General features: G+C 43.0%; 1 long non-coding RNA gene across 3 annotated transcripts in view; it reads left to right on the top strand.

The window, feature by feature from the left end:
- The first annotated feature begins 12,795 nt into the window (after window positions 1–12,795).
- Window positions 12,796–16,276, top strand: part of LOC143682268 (uncharacterized) — a 157,334-nt gene continuing 153,853 nt past the window's right edge. For 2 of the 3 annotated variants that reach the window (XR_013175059.1, XR_013175057.1), the window contains exon 1: window positions 13,073–13,462. This is a non-coding gene — a long non-coding RNA (uncharacterized LOC143682268). Of the gene's footprint in view, window positions 12,999–13,072; window positions 13,463–16,276 lie in introns of those variants that run through there. The other variant, XR_013175058.1, reaches the window with a different exon arrangement.

Raw genomic sequence — 16,276 nt, 5'->3', positions numbered from 1 at the left:
AGTCACCTCTCTTTTCCTCTCCTTCCATCCTGCTCTACTTTTCCCCTGCCGCCTCATCCCCAGCCTTTCCTGCCTTCTTCAGGGAAGCACTTTATACTCACATTAGGGGGCAAGTATCATTCCACTGGAATTGTCCAAATGGCATTTGGCTTTGCTCTTTTAGCCCAGTTAGCCCAGCCATGCTGACCATAGCTAAGGACATAAGTGTTATCCATCAGCTGGGTACCTGGTTCTTGGGCAGGCAGGAAAGGAGAGACAGAATAAGGAAAAGGCATGGTCCCTTCTAATATTAGGTGACAGTCAGAGGTGGTCCCCAACAGGACACATACATTTTTAGTGGCATGGTGGAGGATGCCACTTAAAGCAGGCTGGTGGAGGAGAGAGAACTTTTGGGGTCACCCAGACAATGGTCAAATCTAGGCTGTGATCCTTATTTGCCTCAGCTTCTCATCTGGAAAATGCAGATGATGCTTCCTCTTCCCAGGACCATCTTGAAGATTAAAGGAAATAAGCTGTGCTAAGGCCATGCCATAGAGGTAGTGGGTGATTCTGAGTTCCTTCTTTCCATATGATGCACAGATCTTTAACAGCTTAGGACTTTAGAGACCGGAGAATTTAAATATCCAATTCTTCCACTGTGGTTTCTGCTAGAGAAGTATTAAATTCTGAAATTGAGCTGTGCTTCAGGAAGGGGCAGGGGGTGCAGTCCTCAGGTTTCCTCCAGGAACATCTTGTTCCATAGCCTGTACCTGGGGAGATCTGAATCTGTGTCCAAGAAGCTGTGTGTTCAACTCCAGGGAAGAATCTTCTTTTACATCCTGATATTCCTATTCTGGAATCAGCATCTTCGTTGAGTTGGAACGCTGCTTTGGAAACGCTTTGAGTGGAGTTGTTCTTTCTCTTTTTTCCCCTCTCCTTCTCCTTTATTTTCTCCTAGAAATGGGATCTCTCCTCTGCAATGGTAGGGAAACTCATTTTGGAAGGGTGGTCCATCTGGCAGATGAAGGAAGAAGAAAAGCCCTGGGTTCCTATGTCCTAGATGAAGACAGGAACTTTTCCAGATGTTAAGGCCTCTACTTACTTAGTCCTAGAAGATTTTCTTTTAAGCAGAGAAAGGCTGTGGTCCTGTGCCAGCGGCTCATTTGACAAACATTTTCTGAGCACCCATGATGTGCCAGGTCTTGATTTAGGCATGTAGATGTAGAGATGTCAGCTTGCTACTCTCATAATATTCAGGCTCTCAAAGAAGAGAGAGATACAAGTAAAAGGACAAAGACTTCCAAGGATAAGGTCACAGGGTCCTGTAGAACTGCCGAATTAGAATTAGAAAAGAGCCTGTAATTCAGGGAATCCTTCCTGAAGGAAGAGTGAGACCTAACAGCAGCCTAAGGATGCAGATGAAACAGCCAAATTAAGAAGTGCAGAGAAGGCATGCCAGGTAGAAGGGCCAGCATGTGCAAGGACCCGGATGTAAAAGGTAGTATGACATCTTGGGAATTACGAGCAATTTAGTAATTCTGTTGGGGAGGGGGAGTGGGGGATCTAGGAGATGAAGCAGAAAAGCTAAGCAGAGCCAGGTGATAAAAATGCATATGTGTTGTATTGAAGGATTGGATTTAATTCTCAAGACCATGGGAGCTCCTGAGGGAATTTTTTTCAGAAGAGAGACGCACAGTCAGATTCGCCTTTGGAAAGTTCCCCTGAGCTGTATTAGTGTTGAGGCTGATTGGAGGAGGAGGGTACAGACAGGGAAACCATTAAAAATAAAATTGGTACCCATATTTGGAGTCCTGTAATCGACAACAGAGGCTTGGCTCTGCGTATGGTTTAGTCAGTCAACTGCCCTGAACCTTATTAGACACCAACTATATGCCCAGCATGCCATCAAGCCATCTGCTGCAATTACAGGACTTGGCCCCAAGATGGCTAACACATGAGTGAGTGACTGCATACAGACATGATGGACGAGAAGGAGGGAAAATAGATTTGGAGATGCAGATGGGGGAGGGGTCGCTGGATGGGACAGGAGAGAGAGGTATAAAGGTCAGCTGGGGCTCCAGCTTGGCACAAAGATTTATAACCTCCCTGGCTCCTGCTCGCACTCTGCCTCCCCCTCCCTTTACCCACCCCCTTTCTTTTTCTGGCGGCATGTCCTAGAGACACACATTATCTCTATTAATACCAGCCACAAGGTCATTATTCAGGCACCAACTTTTCCTCCAGCATAAATATTTATACAAGACTGACCTGTGGCTGCTGCGTTTTCCTTTTATTTGATTCCTGCCGCCTTTTGTGTCTTCCTAGTCTGTCGGCTAACGTGTTTAGCTCCTCTGTCTGGAACCTTAGGAGCCAGCCAAGTCTCTGGAAATGGTGGGGGGGCGGGAGGAGATGGAGGGCAGGAAGGAGGAGGAGGCAGGGAGAGGACCCCTTTGCCTGACACCATTGCAAAGCCCAATAGTACAGATGTGAGGAACTCATGAAAGACCGTTTAGTAACAGGCTGGCAGGGCTCTAAAGGAAAAGACTGATAGTCGGGGTCCTTGTTTCCCTCAACCCTACGGCTCTACCTTCCCCTTTAAAAAAAAGTTTCAGAGTCAAAACAGACTTCCCGTGAAGCTGAAAAGCTTATGCATCAGGGCACCGAATCGACTCAAGCCCCTTCCAGAGCCCTGAGTGGGGCCATACCAAATTGTTCCAGTGGGCCTGTATTCTGAAAAATTTGCAAAAGTAAGATGTTTTTGTATTCTTTCTCTTAACAGCCACCCCCACCCCAACTGAATTCACTATGGATCCCCCAGACCTGTATCTGCCCCTGTTTGTGGCCATTTGAATTAAACATAGTTCTTTGACAATAAATATTGAGATGTAAATATTGCAAGAAATAGTAATCATAATAGTAATGGTAATACTACTAATAATAGCAGCTGCTATTCCAAGTGCCCACCGGTACGAGGTTCTTGTTGTTTAACCCTCACAATGATCCGAAGAGACAGGCATTACCAATCCCGTGAGACAGATGAAGAATTTAGGGCTCAGGGAAGTTGTGTTCAGCCCAGAGTCCCTCAGCTGGTAAGTGGGAGACCTAGGACTTGAAATCAGGACTGGCTGGCTATGCTGCCTTTAAACTGTAAAAGCAGGAATAATTGGGATCAAAGCATGGCATAGCTTCTATGCACCAGACATTGAACAAATGCATATTTTTTTCCAAGCCATCCATCAAACCATCCTGCAAGTTATGAGGACAATATTGGCTCCCTTCTACAAATGTGGAACCTGAGGCTTGGCGAAGTAAGTGACGTTGCTAAATCAGTGCAGGTAATACACCACAATTGGAGACCTGGTATGCCTGACTCCTTCCCCCACTCCATGATCCCAGTCATGTTTGCAAACCAGGGTTGGTATGCAGTGCCCACAAATGCAGAGTTATGTTTGTGGTGCAATTAAAGGTGATACTTTCCCTAAAATTTTCTTTTATGTTGTTTTGGCAATTTCATAAAGGAAGGAGGAAAAATGGATGTGCCAAAAGCTTCCTCCTCCTTCCTCTTTGCAGGTTGGATATGAATCCACGGTGAGGGCTCCTAGCCTTAAGCAGAATGTGCCCTGTCTCAGAGTGGGGACAGTCTCTGGTGAGATTGTGATGTAGGAGAAGCTGCTCGAGAGAAGAGATAAACAGCTGCATGAGCTTTGATCAAGCTTTACACTGGCCGAGTTATATTGTCATTTAAATGTATACTGGTCCTCAGACCTAGATGTCATTTGAATTATGAGGGTATTTTTTAAAAAAAGAATAGATGCTGAGTGTCACCCCCAGAGATGTACATAATTGTTCTGGAATGTGGCACCTGAGCAGCAGTTTTATAAGCCCCCAGGTGATTCTAACATGTAGCCAGGATTGAGAACCACTGTCCAAAGGTAATGAGTAAGCCAAATAGAACATGTTGGCTGCCATAGTCAAAAGATCCACCAATTTGCAATCTTACATAAAGATAGAATATCTTTGAGATGAATCATTACGTCCATCCATTCACCCATCTGCCTCCCACCCGCTCACACATCCATCCATGCATGCAGCTACCTTTTCACACATCCACCCACCCACTGACCCACACATCTATTTGTCCATCCCACCCTCCCACTTATCCAACCATGTATCTCTTCTTTCATCAGTCTATCCATCAACCCGCTAACCTTTCTTCCCTAGCTGCCTTCTCTATCTCTCCTTTCTTTCTTTCGTCTCGCTTTAATTCTGCCTCCTTCTCCTTCAAACCACAGCCTGGCCTGACCCTCAATGCCACCTTCACACACTCACATAGACTCAGCTTCTCCCCCTTCTCTTTCTCAAATGTTTCTCTTCCATCACTAAGGTGCTAGTAAGCCTCTTTGAGTGCCTGACAGAAGTTAGCCAGAGAAAGAAAAGAAATCTGTTTCTGGTTTTCCCTAGATGACCTTTCTTTCCAGAGGAAGTCTCTTATAAACACTTGCAGCCCTGGAGGACGCCAAGTCTTTTGAACGGCTCCTCCAAGTCGAAATGCAGTCTCAAGTGCATACCTGGTATGCGGTGATCTGGATCCATGGAGGGGTTTAAGTGAGGTGCTGACTGTGCAACACAGGCCCAGCCCCAGGGGATTTCTTCCTCCAAAACTGGCAGGAGTAGCAGGAATGTAAGGGCAGGACTACAAAGGCTATTCCTGAGTTTCTGATATGACTTCCTATTGCAATAGTTTTTCTTTATCCCAACTTCTGAAGCAGGGTTTCTTTTTCATCCTTGGTACTATTGATACTTGGGGGCCAGATAATTCTCGTTATTGGGGGCTGGCCTGTGCATTGAAGGATATTTAGCAGTATCCCTTGTCTCTACCCAGTAGATGCCAGTCGCACCCCCTCCCCCTACACTGGCTGTGATAACCTAAGATGTGTGCAGATGTTGCCAAATGTCTCCAGGAGGTGGGGGGCCACAATCGCCCTTGGTTGAGAACCAGTGTTCTAAGTTCGGACTTAATGTGATTGGCAAGATGTTCTCTTTGTTAGTAATGATTATTAATTATAGTAATAGCTGCCGATGTTATCACTATAGGCCCAGCATGGTATCTATCATTCTCTCTAATAATGACATGAGCAATGTAATAATCATAGTAGTGATAATTAGTACTGATAATGGATTTACATATATCTAGGATAGTGATTCTCAACCATGGCTGCATAGAGGAATCACCCAGAGAGTTTTATAGTTCACAATAATTAGGCCACACCCCACAGGATCTCTGGGGATGGGACCCAGGCATCAGTATTTTTAAAGCTCCCCAGGTGAATCCAATGTACAGCCAAGACAGAGAATCCCTGAATTAGGGTAACTTTATGTAGAGGTTTGCCCAAGACATTTATATCCATTGTCCCAGAATAAGTATTAATAGCACTTTTAGTGTCCTATTTGGACAATGGATTATGTAGTCACCTGCAATATATCTCATTCAGTCATCTTCCCATTTCTTGTAGTTATTGTCCCCAGATTTGACTATAAAGAGACCGAGGCTGAGAGATGAAATTGTTGGTCCAAATTTTCACAGCAGATGGGTGGCAGAGCCAGGAGTTGAACTCAGGTCCAGTTTCATTCCAGAGCTGGTGCTGCTGAGCCCTACACTATACCATCTCTCATACCAGCTTTAGTGGAGGGCCTATACTAGTCACATTAAGCAGATGAACTTTTGTGAAGAGTTGGTCAGTGATAAGTGCCTTTTTTCCTTTATAACAACAATGTTCAAACATTTCAAGATCCTAAAATGTCTTAAAGATCACCACATGCATACTTTTTCCTTCTTGGTAGTTTTTTTCTTTCGGTTCCTAAAAGCAACACATGGTATTAGTCAGGGTAAGCTAGGTTATGCTGTGGTAAGAAACAACTCTCAGTGGATTTAAAAACAAAGGAAAATATGTTTATTTCTTTTATGTTCCATGCTCATCTTGGGTCAGCACGTGAGCTTGCCTGTAATGCACACTCTGAGGGACTAGCTAACAGAACAGACCCAATCTCACATGTAACTTGTGTTGCATTGTCATAGAAATGTGACAGCTAAGAAGAGAACAGCATTGTTCTGCTAACAGCTCATTAGTCAGATCTAGTCATATGTCCCTACCCAAACAGAAGGGGGCCAGAAAGTGAATTTTACTTAGGTGCCTGGAAGGTGGGGAGCCAGAAACGTTGTCAACAGCACAGAGAGCTACCACCTACACCCTCACTGAAGAAACCTTGGAAAATGCAGAAAAACATAAAGACGTCATCCCACACATCACAACATAAACATCATCCCAATCCCAACTTCTGGAGATAACCATTGTTATGCTATTAATATCCTTCTAGTTTGTCCTTCTTTCACATACACTTATATAAACACCACACCCACTGTGATGATGGAATCATGATTATCTTTGCACAGACTTTTTTTCTGTTTAGCAATTCTTATGTTTTCTCTTATCCTTTAAGTATTCTTCAAATACATGATTTTGACAGTTAAATATTCCATTGTAAGACTATAACTTTAATTGGTTTTATATTTTTGGATATATCATTGTTTCCAATTTTCCTACAGTTCTTCAAAAGTCACCTTAGACAAAAATCTCTTTGTGTCTTTGATTATTTCCCTAGGTTAATGTTCTAGGAGAGAAATTTCTCATTTGATTGGTATAAGCATTTTGGATAAATTTGCTGAATTGTGCCAATTCATACTCCCACTAGTAATATGTGAGAATGCCTGGCCTTCTCTCCCTCCTCATTGCAAGTCATTATCATGTCTTTAAACTACTGCCAATTTTGAGAAGAAGAAAATTGTATTTCTATTTTTCTTTGAATTTATTCACTCGTGAGATTGAACTTTCTTTTTCATGTGCTTATTGGCTTTTTGAAGTTTTGCTTTTACAAATTGATTGTGCACGTGCTTTCCAATTTTCCTATTAGGGTGTCTACCCTTTTTATTCATTTGTAAATGTTCCTTATAAGTTAACCATTATAAATTAAACCTTTCCTATCATAACTTACAAATATTCCCCCAATTTTGTCAGTTGTCATTTTTTTCCTTAAATTTTTTCTGATATAACATGTTTTGATTTTTTTTCATGGAGTCACAGCCATTAGAATTCTCTATTATGGTTCCTACTAAGGCATAGAAGCCCTTCTCCACTTATAGAGCAGAAACTTTTTTCATAGTTAAACTACTCACATGAACTGTCTACTCCATTTGTAATTTAGCTGTTTGATCTTAGATGAGTCAATCTGTCTGTGCCTGTTTTCCTATCTCTTACCTGTAAATAAAATAGTATTGCTTCACAAGGTGAGTGAAAGATTGAGTTAATTCCTATAAAGTTTAGTGTCTAGCACAAAGTGAGCCCATAGAAGTCTTGGCCTTCTTATTATGGCTAATTTTTACTTTTTTCCTAATAATTAATCAAGTAGTCTAACATTATTTATTGAAACATCTGGCTTTCTAATTTGCTTGTCGACTTACCTACTTTCTTCTTATAAGTACCATGGTTTGTATTACTGTAGCTTTGTAGTGTTTTTTAATACTTGACAGTACCAGCCCTTACCTGCCTACTTACCCACCTTGCAATACCTTGTGTGCTGGTTTGAAGGGAAGTATGCCCCCTAAGAAAAGCCATGTTTTAATATGGATCCCATTTCTTAAAGGTAGAATAGTCTCTATTCAATGCTGTGTATTTGGGACTGTGATGGGATCATCTCCCTGGTTGATGAGATTTAGTTAAGAACGGTTGTTAAACTGGATTAGGGGATGACATGTCTCCACCCATCTGAGTGGGTCTTGATTAGTTTCTGAAGTCCTATAAAAGAGGAAACATTTTGGAGAATGAGAGATTCAGAGAGAGCAGAGAATGCTGCAGCACCATGAAGCAGAGAGTCCACCAGCCAGCGACCTTTGGAGATGAAGAAGGAAAACGCCTCCCGGGGAGCTTCACGAAATAGGAAGCCAGGAGAGAAAGCTAGCAGATGATGCTGTATTTGCCATGTGCCCTTCCAGCTGAGAGGGGAGCCCTGACTGTGTTCACCATGTGCCTTTCCAGATGAGAGAGAAACCCTGAACTTCATCGGCCTTCTTGAACCAAGGTATCTTTCCCCAGATGCCTTTGATTGGACATTTCTATAGACTTGTTTTAATTGGGACATTTTCTCGGCCTTAGATCTGTAAACTAGCAACTCATTAAATTCCCCTTGTTAAAAGCCGTTCCGTTTCTGGTATATTGCATTCCGGCAGCTAGCAAACTAGAACACCTTGGTTATTTTCATTATTTTGTTTTCATTTCTTTTTTAAGAATACTTTTGTCATATTTCAAAAGTAAATATCCTGTTGTATTAGAGAGGGTGAGGGGAGTTGATGGGTGTAATGGTTCTTTGAGAGCAGAACCAAAAGCTCTACAGAACATAGATGCTTGTGGAAGTTCAGCCTGCTTTTGGAGTAGTTAAGAGCCCAGAGTGTAAAGGCTGCTAGGAACTTCAGGATATCCTCTGGCCTGTTCTGGAGAATGACAGTTGCCAGACAGGTGAGGAATTCATTCAGTGTCACTTGATTTAGATCCCTGAAGGGCCAGCACACCATTGTATGATTTCCCTGCTACCGTTAAACCATCCTATTTCATGTGACCCTGTCTCTGGGAGGACAGTAAATGCACCTTTTCCTTGGCAGGAGCCACTTTTTAATCAGAGGAATCTGAGCTGGGAAAATTGAGAGGACATTCTGAGATGGTGGATGTCCATGCCTTTAAACAATTTTATCTCTTTTCTACAAATGACCAAGCTTGGGGCAGATGTTGGGTCAGATCCCGGTTCTATTCCTTGTTTGATGTGTGATCTGGGTCAAGTAACTTAACATTTCTGAGTCTCCAGTTTCCTCATCTATATAATAAGTATAATGGTATCACTTTTCTCACTGTGTTTTTTGGAGGCTTGAATGAAATGATGCATGGGCATGGCTATTATTATTGCTGTTGGTATTACTGTCTTCATCATAATTATGATTGGCAGTATAAATGATTATAGTTATTATTCTAATGTTTTCTTTCACAGAGGCCTTCCCCTGTGGGAGGTCACTAAGAGAGCTATTTGGAACCTTTCCATTTCTTTTCTGCAGCTTCCTGTGCAACCAGGGTGCACTGGAAGTGTTGGTCAATTTAAACCTTCTAGCTACATTCTTTTCCATGGAGCTGGAGCTCTTTAGTGAGCTTTTTTTTTTAACTCAGTGGCTGTAGTGGTTGAATAGTGCCCTCCCAATAAAATACGCCCATGTATTAATCCCTGGAATGTGAATAGGGCCACATTTGGGAAAACGGTCTTTGTAGATGCCATTAACATAAGGATCTAGAGATGAGATCATTTGGGATTACCTGAGTTGGCCCTAACTCCAGTGACAGGTATCCTTATAAAAGTGAGGCTCAGGGAGAGAGGACAGACAGAAGAGGGAGACATATGGATAAAAGAGGAGAAGAAGGCTATAAGAAGGCAGAGGCAGAGATTGGAGTGATGCTCCTGCAAGCCAAGGAATGCCTGGAGCCACTAGAAGCGGGAAGGGTTAGCAACTAAGAATTTTCCCCTGGAACCTCCAGAGGGAGTGCAACACTGCCAACCCCTTGATCTCAGACTTGTGGTCTCCAGAACTGTGAGAGAATAAATCTGGTTGTTTTAGCCTACCCAGTTGATGGTTGTTATGGCAGCCATAGGAAACTAAGACAGTGACCTTACCAGGAGCAATGTAATGAGTGTGATCTTTTCCCCATGGAAAAGATCCTGGATTGAAGAGCCGGAGACCTGGAATCTAGGTCTAGGACTATTACTAGCTTGCTGGATAATCATGAGCAAGTCTGTTTTCCTCTCTACATCTCAGCATTTCCATCTGTTAAATGAAGCGTTGGCTGATTCATGGGTGGTAAACTCTTCGAGGCCAGACATTTTATGCAAATGAGTGAAGGGGCCTGTGGCGATGACATAGAAGGGAGAAAGTCTGGGTAAACTGGGGTGCCCTCGCCCCTCTAAAGGGCAAAGCCATTACTCAGCTTCTGCCAGTTGCCGGCAAACAGAAATGCTGACACAACATTGCCAGAGCTCCTTATTCTTCAAGGGAAGAGAAAAATTGAGATTTTTTTCAATGTAAAATCTGATTTTTGAACGTCCGCAATTAATTCAGATTTCTTACAAACATGATATGGGCCAAACAAAACATGCTCACAAGCCAATAGTGACCTCTAATCTAGATCTTAAGGTCTCTCTCCAGTCTCTAATGGTGATTTTCTGACTTATGGGAATATACACTAGTTCTGGAGTCCTGTCCTTGGCAAGGCCAGAATGATGAACTGGGGGAGAGGAGAGGAGCATGGCAGGGCGAACTTGTGTTCTCCTTCCCGGACCTGAACAGGATACATTGCCGAAGAAAACCCAAGGACTTGGTCCACAGTTGCCAGTTTTGGTTCATTTTTTTTTCCTTCCCTCACCCTTCCTCACCAAACCGCTGGGTTTCAGGTAGCAGGCTTGACTTTTATGTGCAAAACTTAAGCCCCCGAGTCAGCCTAGGCTCCATGGTGCCCCATAAATCATAAGCTGTTTTTATTATTAATAATAAAATCCAGCTGATGCTAGAAGTGCTTAGGAAAAGTGGGGTGGGAAAAGGCAAGGCTTGAAAGTAGAAGAAGACTTTTCTTGCAGCCATGAGGCAATGGTCAGAGAATTAAAAATCCTCCGTATGAATGCAAGTTTACATTCTTTTCCACCCAGCAGGTGTTTATGGGGAACCTCTGTACAGTACCATGTGGATACTGAGGATACAAAAGTACATAAGGCAGACTCGTCCCTGCTGTCACAGAGTTGTGTCTGTGCAGAGGGAGGATGGATAATTTGGACAAGATTTCCTCAAGGTGTGGTGAGCACATTAACACAGCAGAATTTGTGGGTGAATATAGCTAGGGTAGGTCACAGGATCTGTTGGAGGAGTCAAAGAATTGTTCCCAGTCAGATCAACTGTCACAAGAAGGACACACAAAGAGCCAGACAAAGAACACAAGCTCGAGGCCCGAGGATCAGCTGAAGGTGATGGATCCAGGTCAGAGACTCCTGTATTGAAGAACCAGTGATATGATTAACTTCTCTGGGCGTCAGTATTTCCATCTGAAAAATGAGATGACTGGACTGAACAGTCTCTCGGGCCCTTTAAGCTCTGAAAGCTCATGAATCTTGGGTGAAAAACTGAAATTGAGATGGATTGGGACATTCCTCAGCACCTGCTCGGCCTTTGTCAGCCTGAATAATAACTTAAACAGCAGCCCTGGAAGCTGTTGAGAGTGGAACAAGACATTTCCAGCTGCCAGTTCCATCTCCATTAGTGCAGGAGGCACCGCTGATTGTGCTTTGAGAGTTGACAGTGGGCTAGAACTCTTCCCCTTTCTAATAGTAATAATAATACAATGACTATAGTATGTTTACAGTGGGCCAGGCATGTGTGCCCTTCATTTACTCAGCAAGTCTTTATCAACCATCTGCTTTGTCCCAGGCACTGTGCAAGGTTCTGCAGATATAATATTGAATGAAGTGGACAGAGTCCATGATGACTTGAAGCTTGGATTTTAGTAGGGGAGACAGAAAATAAACAAATGAGTAAATAAATTAATCAGAAAATATTGGCAAAGTAGACATGTGTTGATGAAACTAAACAAGGAAATAGAAATAGGGAGAACCCCATCAAGGGAGTGGTTACTGATGTCCTTCTTGAGAAGCTGACACCAGAGCAGGGACCTCAGGAGGCTGAGACATCTGTCAGGTGAACTCAGAGGAAGAGCATTGTAGGCACAGGTAACAGCAGGTGCAAAGTTTCTGAGGTGGAAGCAAACTTGGCATGTCCAAGAAAGAAAGGCAACGGGGGATGAAACTTAGTGAACAAGAGTGACAGTGGTTGAACATGGAGTTGGAGGGGGCTCAGGGTCAGAGTGTGGAGGGACTTTTCATTCCAAGTGCAATGAGAGCCTCCCAGTTGATGTCAATTAGAAGGATAGCAAGATCTGATTTATTTTTTGCAAAAGTAGCTTTGACTTGGTCAGAGTTTGGTGGAGGTACAAGAGGGGAAGCAGAAAGAACAGCTAGGAGCCTACTGCAGTTGCCCAGGCAGGAGAACATGGTGACTTGGACCAGGGTAGTAGCCAAGTGGTCATTTTCAGGACATGTTTCGGAGACAGAACTGATGTAATTTGCTGATGGATTGGCTGCAGGTAACAGGGTGGCTGGAGGAATCAAAAGCAAGGAGCCAAAAATAACCTCTATGTTTTTGACTAGCTTATAAAATGGATTTTCATATAAAATCCTCACAACAGCTCCTGAAGTGGACGTTATTATCCCCATTTTACAGCTGAGGACACTGAGGCATATCTAAGAGACAAATCCAGAGCTCAAACCCAGGTCTGTATCTCTCAGAGGCCATTTTGAAGTCACTCTGCTTGTTTTCTTTTCTTTCCTTGTTGCGTTGCTCAGTTCCCTCATCAGAGATGGGTTTGCCACCCAGGATCCAGTCCTTTTCCCCTGGCTTTGGGTGAGAGACCCGGTAGAGTTGGCTCAGCCTGTAACCTCTGAAATGTCAGATCCCGTAAACTTCCCCAAGGCAGAGAGCAGTGGGGCAGAAAGTGCCTCGGAACCCGCTCTGGGAAGTGTGTCTGACCAACTCTTTGAACATCACCCAGCATCTCTGTGCCCCCTGCTCCTCTGATGGCGTCTAGCTTTCTACTTGTGACAGCTTCGGTGATCTCCTGTGACAGGGGGAATATGCAGCCACAGGGATGCAGCTCCATGCCCGGGAAATGTCACCTCTGATTGATGTCACAGAAGAGAGAGAAGCAATTAAGGCGCCAGCCAGTTCTTGAAGCTTTGGCTCCAGGCAAACTGTGGGGTTACAGAGGGAAATGGAGAAGGAAGGAACAGAAAAGGGATGGTAGGGGGCAGAAAGCAGGGCAAGTGTGAAAAAGGTACGCTTTTTTTTACCCTTTCTAGGGTGGGTACACACTGAGTGTTTGTTGAATGAATAAGTGAAGGACTGCAGTAGATGCTGTAGTGTGCCATCCAGATGCCCCCTTCAGGACCAAGAGCTCATTCCTCCAGTTCAAGAGAATATTGGATGTTTATGGCTCACCGTTGAGCCCTTCTGCTGGAACTGCCTCTGGCTGAAGGAATCTACCTCGTCCAAGGCTATGCCCCTTCTCAATGGGCTGCCTACACCCATTGACTAAAAGCCCCTTCACCTTGGCTTGATTCCAAATGACTCTGATTGGCCAAACAAGCTCCAGAGTTCTCTATAGGATTGATTGTGACCTTTGATGCAGTACATCACAGACACCAAGTTCTCCCTTGGCCCAATCCTGTGTCCCTTGTTCCTTTACAGTTGTTGCTCCTGAAAGCACTTCCCAATGAACCCCAGTGAATCTGACCCAAGGCAAGTACCGTACTGATAGAAATATCGAAGTGTTTGCTTATTCTTCAGCTTCATTCTCCTTTTCAGATTCCACAAGGAAAAGATTCTTGTTGGCTCTCCTTTGTTGTGGAGAATTTGGCAAATGGGTGAAATGGAGAGACTTTTTTTATCTACACCATAAACATCCCTAAAGTTTAGCTAGGAGGAAGACACCCATAAAATCTGTGAAAGTGGAGTTTTAGGAATTTATTTCAAAGGGAGAGAGAGACTCTTTCCAGGTGTCACTCATATTAGAATGGAGGCTATTGAGAGGGGCAGGAAAGGGGATAAAATTTTAAAGATGTTTCCTGTGCGTTTGCAATGTGCCGTCCCCTCCCCACTTGGGATTTGCTTGAGATAGTGAGTAGAGATTTGAAATACTTTTACTTTGTTTTCTCACTTTAGAGACTTAGCCACCTGGATTTATTTGGGTTACAAATAGACTGATTGAAAAGGGCAGAGGTCATTTGGGACACTTTGTGTGACGGAGAGGAAACTTCAGAGGAAAACCAAGGTCATCCAAGGATACCTTAGGCAGCTTACAGGTAGACATCAAGAGAAAGACTAGAGAACCCCTATTCAGCCTGGCCAGAGAGGCCACGAATGCAACTATGGCTTGCCAAAGTGGAAATGAGCATCCAGTTGATGGCTACATCCAGGATGGCGAATGGTCTCATTTTAAGAGCTACCCAGATTGATACTGGCCCTTAGAGTGCATTCTTAGAATTCATAAACCCTATGCCTGCACAGTCAGGGTTGCTGTGGCCAGGATAGGAAGTGGGGGCATGCAGACTATTTGCTATCCCTGAGATACTTGGCCCTACTCCAGAGCTTGCTTTTTTAGTTTCAATTCTGCCTTTGACAAGCTGTTCCTTAGCAGTTTAGAGGTTGCTTCCCTTTCATGTGAGTCATTCTGGAAATGGGCTGAGTATGTTCTTTGTCCTGTTCCTCTAAGAAGAACATGGAGAGAGGATGATATGGTCTCTGGGTCAGGGTAGACTTGGTTTTGAATGCCAGGTTCTGCACTCAACTAGCTGGGTGACTCAAAGATGTGGCTTTCCTTTGGGCTTCAGTTTCCTCATTTGTGGAATGAAGAGCATCGTGTCTACTTGAGGTGATGATACAAAGATCAGAATTAATAGATACAAAGTAGGCCTAATGATGTCCACTGTGCATTTTGAAAGAAGTCTCTGTTTTGACCCAGTCCCCAAGATGTCAGACCATCTTTGTCCTTAGGATTTTCCTTCATTGTATCTTTAATTCATCCCCAACTGTAACTTGTAGCTGTGGTGGAAAATAACCTTGCCTCATTTTGATATTCAGATGCAGGTAAAAAAGTTCAGGTAACCTCCTTGACTTAATTGGCTTTCAGGAGTTTAATTTTGTGCTTCGCTTTGGGTTGTTTTCAGCCAAGTTCTTGGGACTTAAAGTGTTGTTACACTTCTTTTAAAATGACGTATGTCTCAAATGAATTCATGGCACTTCAAGGGTAGATCTAGGGGTTGATACATATTAATATATAATATTTTCTTGAATCAAGTCAGAGCTGGTAAGGAATATAGAAACCAGAAAGAGTGAGGGGGTCATTTGAAATTGCTATTCTTTTCAAATTTTATTCCCCCATCTGGATTCTCCTGCTGAGAAGTAGGCTGGGTCTCTTAGACCTAGAAACCCATGCCAGACAGCTAACTGAAGTCCTAGAAGTCAACTCCTGATGGTATTTGGCAACTTTGGGTCTCTCTAGGCCAAGGGTTTAGTGCTAAGAGTAATTGTGATTTATGCTCCTAACCCCTTTGGGTGCAAAATGGTTTTGATTAGATGCATACCATGTTTATTAAGTCTTGCACAAGGCAAGCTGGGGTCCTGACTGGTCTGCCATAAAAGGGAGGGAGATTTACACAGCTCCCTGCAGGATTCATTTAATCTCTTAGGGATTTACTGACCTTCAATTTGAACTGTTAAGTACTGTTTACACAGTCCCTAATTAATACAATACCAATGTAAGGTTGATTTTTTGCTTTCATTATGGACCTGCGAATCAAAATATAAAAAATAATCTTTGCCAAGCCACATGAGATTCAGGTAAAAGAAAGAACATCTGAAAGCAAAATGCCCATAGGAGTTGAAAGCCCTTTAGGAGTGACTTGATAGAAAAGAATCAATACATTTTTAGCATGGGCTTTAAAAAAACAAAAAACACCTGATTTGAGATTATTTGGATGAAAATTAGCTTTACAATTTTAAAACTTCTTACCCAGAGCTGGGAAAAAAGAGTCCCCTGAATTTTTTTTTTATTGTTGAAAAATTAAGGCGGTCTTTTATTTGCCAGAAAGAAGAGTATATTGTATCCTTTAATAGGGCCAGGGGCACATAACAGATCATTGTCTTTAGCTGTGATTTCAGACTACAGTACATAAACTCCCAGGGGAGTATATATATATATATACCAGGGGCTACATAAACCATGAAACATCTGCTACAAACATAATTTAAAAATTTGGGGAAAAACACATTTTTTAAAATTGTTGTGCAAAACACAGCAGTATAGCTCAGAAGTCATAAACTCAAATGCCCACAGGGTATAGGCAAATGTGAGAATGAATAAATCTGAGTGGGTTTGGGCCTTGATAAACCAAGGAATGTATGGTCCATCTGAAGTGGCACCACCTGCTCAGTTCTATGCTCCAAAAATGGTGTTGCATGACTTATTAGTAGGTGGTCACTCTTATGCTTGACTTTGGGATCCCTTCCTAAAAGAGGGCACCATGCCAACTGCTCAGAGCCTCAGCTTCATAT

The sequence above is a fragment of the Tamandua tetradactyla genome, chromosome 5 (assembly GCF_023851605.1).
Source record: "Tamandua tetradactyla isolate mTamTet1 chromosome 5, mTamTet1.pri, whole genome shotgun sequence".
NCBI classification, from domain to species: Eukaryota; Metazoa; Chordata; class Mammalia; order Pilosa; family Myrmecophagidae; genus Tamandua; species Tamandua tetradactyla.
This window is presented reverse-complemented; position numbering and strand designations above follow the sequence as displayed.